We start from the raw sequence: 3,848 nt of genomic DNA, 5'->3' as shown, positions 1-3,848 counted from the left end.
TATCATGTTAAAGAAAGACCAGGGCAAAGGCAAAGGGAGGAGGCATAAACCCCTGCTCCTCCTTGCCCTCTGCTCTGAGGTGGCGTTGGAGTGGGAAGCAGCATCCCTCTCGGTCTGGGGAATCCCTCCCCTCGGCCTTTGATCAGCCCACGACCTGCTAACGCCTCCCCACAGCCTGTCACTGAAGCCAGGCAAGAAACAGTGGGGCTCCAAAAAAACATCTTGCAAAAACACCAGGGTGTTCCCATTCCCTGTCAAGGAGAGATCTGAAGCTGTTCACCAGAAGATAAAGCAGAGGTAGCTGCGGGGCTGACCCCGCTCTCGGGGGACTCGAGGGGCTGGTGAGGTCATGCATCTTGTCTGCACTGAGGTGAGCAGGGAGTTTGGTCTCTGTTGCTCACACTGTGAGTTCATGCCCTTTTTCTCTGGCTGTTTCTCATTCTCTCTAGGCCTGACAAGAAAGTCCCTCCTGGATTTGAAACACATTGTTCAAGGGGAAGTTTTAGCAAGACCTCTGAAAAGCCCCAGGTTCAGCAAACCCAAATATAAATAGATGGATGGAATGGAATGGAATGGAATGGAATGGAATGGAGTGGAGTGGAATGGAATGGAATGGAATGGAATGGAATGGAATGGAATGGAATGGAATGGAATGGAATGGAATAGAATAGAATAGAATAGAATAGAATAGAATAGAATAGAATAGAATAGAATAGAATAGAATAGAATAGAATAGAATAGAATAGAATAGAATAGAATCAATAAGGTTGGAAGAGACCTTTGAGATCATCAAGTCCAACCTATCACCCAACACCATCTAATCAACTAAACCATGGCACCAAGCACCCCATCCAGTCTCTTCCTAAACACCTCCAGTGATGGTGACTCCACCACCTCCCTGGGCAGCACATCCCAATGGCCAATCTCTCTGTCTGTGAAGAAATTCTTCCTAACATCCAGCCTGAACCTCCCCTGCCACAGCTTGAGACTGTGTCCTCTTGTTCTGGTGCTGCTTGCCTGGGAAAAGAGACCAACCCCCACCTGGCTACAACCTCCCTTCAGGGAGCTGGAGAGAGCAATAAGGTCTTCCCTGAGCCTCCTCTTCTCCAGGCTAAGCAACCCCAGCTCCCTCAGCCTCTCCTCACAGGGCTGTGCTCCAGACCCCTCCCCAGCTTTGTTGCCCTTCTCTGGACACCTTCCAGCAGCTCAACATCTTTCCTAAACTGAGGAGCCCAGAACTGGACACCGGACTCAAGGTGTGGCCTAACCAGTGCTGAGCACAGGGACAGAATGACTTCCCTGATCCTGCTGGCCACACTGTTCCTGATACAGGCCAGGATGGCCTGGATAGATACCTGGAATGGGTTGTCCAGGGAGGTGGTTGGGGCCCCAGCCCTGGAGGTGTTTAAGCCCAGGCTGGATGAGGCTCTGGCCAGGCTGATCTAGTGTGGGGTGTCCCTGCCCATGGCAGGGGGGTTGGAACTAGATGATCCTTGTGGTCCCTACCAACCCTGACTGATACTATGATACTAAGTCCAAAGCAGTGAGTCCAGTACAGAGCCACGAAAATGATGAAGGCAGTGGAACATCTTCCTCAGGAGGAGAGCCTGAGGGAGCTGAGGGCTCTGTAGCTTGGAGAAGAGGAGCCTGAGAGGTGACCTCATTCATATTGATAAAGATGTAAAGTGTGAATGCCAAGAGGCTGGAGCCAGGCTCTGCTGGGTGATGCCCACTGCCAGCACAGGAGGCAATGGTGGAAGGTGAGGCATAGAAGTTCCATGGAAAGAGGAGGAAGAATTATTTCCTTGTGGGGCTGACAGAACACTGGAACAGGCTGCCCAGGGGTGTTGTGGAGTCTCCCACTCTGGAGGTATTCAAAACCCACCTGAATGTCTTCCTGTCTGATCTGCTCTAGGTGATCCTGCTGTGGCAAGGGGTTTGGACTAGATGATCTCCAGAGCTGCCTTCCAACCTCTATCACTCTGTGATTCTGGGGTAGCACAGAGCTGTTTATAAGCAAGAACATGCCCTCAGGTGGAGCGTTACAAAGATAAGTACAAGCAGATACCAGGCTCCATGATGACCTGAGGCAGTTTGCCCTCCAGCCCAGTGTCAGCAATGAGGAAAGCATCCATCCCAGAGCTCTTCCTGAGCTCACAGCACTCCTAGCCACAAAATAAGCAGATTCCTGGGGTTTAGGCTATGCTGCTGCATGTTAGAGAGTGTGAGGAGAAGCTGAGGGAGCTGGGGTTGTTCAGTCTGAAGAAGGGGAGGCTGAGAAGAGACCTCACTGGTGTTGCCTAACGACAGGACAAGAGGAAATGGCCCCAGGTTGCACCAGGGGAGGTTTAGGTTGGACACCAGGAACATTTCCTTTCCTGCAAGAGTGGTCAGGCACTGGAAGAGGCTGCCCAGGGAGGTGTTAGAGTCACCATCCCTGGAGGTGTTCAAAACATGAGTAACTTCAGGACATGAGCTAGTGGTCACAGAGGTGTTGGGTAGAAGGTCGAGCTTGACACTGTTTAGAGATCTTTTGCAAGCTTAATGATTTGTGTGCTGGAGGCATTTTCCAGGGGGGACAACTCACTGCAGGGGGTACAGCTGCTCTCCTCATTCCACAGCCATTCAGCCGCTGTGATGGGACACCTCAGACAGGCTGAATTTGGAGAGGTACTTGGGGCTGTCAACGGGCATCTCCTCCACTCTGAGCTTACTGAAGTCTCACTTGTGCTCCAAGAAGGTCCTACTGATGTGGCTCACAGCTATGAGAGTCTGGAGAAGAGGAGGCTCAGGGGAGACTTTATTGCTGTCTACAACTACCTGAAGGGAGGTTGTAGCCAGGAGGGGATTGGTCTCTTCTCCCAGGCAAGCAGCACCAGAACAAGAGGACACAGTCTCAAGCTGTTCCAGGGGAGGTTTAGGCTGGAGGTGAGGAGAAAGTTCTTCACAGAGAGAGTTGTTAGGCATTGGGATGTGCTGCCCAGGGAGGTGGTGGAGTCACCATCCCTGGAGGTGTTCAAGAGGGGATTGGATGTGGCACTTGGTGCCATGGTCTAGTAGTCATGAGGTGTTGGGTGACAGGTTGGACTTGATGATCTTTGAGGTCTTTTCCAACCTTATTGATTCTATTCTATTCTAAGCTATTCTATGCTATTCTATTCTATACTTCCCTTCCCCTCCAGCAAGCCCCTGCCTCCCACTGGACTGCCCCCACTGCCACCAGCAGCAGCCTAAACCCTACTACAAGGCTTTGGGAAAGATCTCTAAGATCAAGTCCAGCTGCCAGCTCAACACCACCGTGCCCCCTAAACCATGTTCCCCAGTGCCAATCCTACACAGCTTGTGAACACCTCCAGGGATGGGGATTCATCCACCTCCCTGGGCAGCCCATTCCAGGGCTTGAGAACCATTTCAGTTATGCATTTTCTTCTAACTTCCAACTTAAACCTCCCATGGTGCAACTTGAGGCCATTTCCTCTTGTCCTACTGCTGGTTACCTGGGAGAAGAGACCAACCCCCACCTGGCTACAACCTCCCTTCAGGGAGCTGGAGAGAGCAAGAAGGTCACCCCTGAGTCTCCTCCTCTCCAGGCTAAGCAACCCCAGCTCCCTCAGCCTCTCCTCACAGGGCTGTGCTCCAAACCCCTCCCCAGCCTCATTGCCCTTCTCTGGACACCTTCCAGCAAGTCAACATCTTTCCTAAACTGAGGGGCCCGGAACTGGACACAGGACTCAAGGTGTGGCCTAACCAGTGCTGAGCACAGGGCACAATGACCTCCCTGCTCCTGCTGGCCACACTGTTCCTGATGCAGGCCAGGATGCCATTGCCCCTCTTGGCTGCCTGGGCAC

The sequence above is a fragment of the Melanerpes formicivorus genome, unplaced genomic scaffold (assembly GCF_026170545.1).
Source record: "Melanerpes formicivorus ecotype bairdi unplaced genomic scaffold, bMelFor1.0.p_v2 SCAF_21, whole genome shotgun sequence".
NCBI lineage: Eukaryota > Metazoa > Chordata > Aves > Piciformes > Picidae > Melanerpes > Melanerpes formicivorus.
This window is presented reverse-complemented; position numbering follows the sequence as displayed.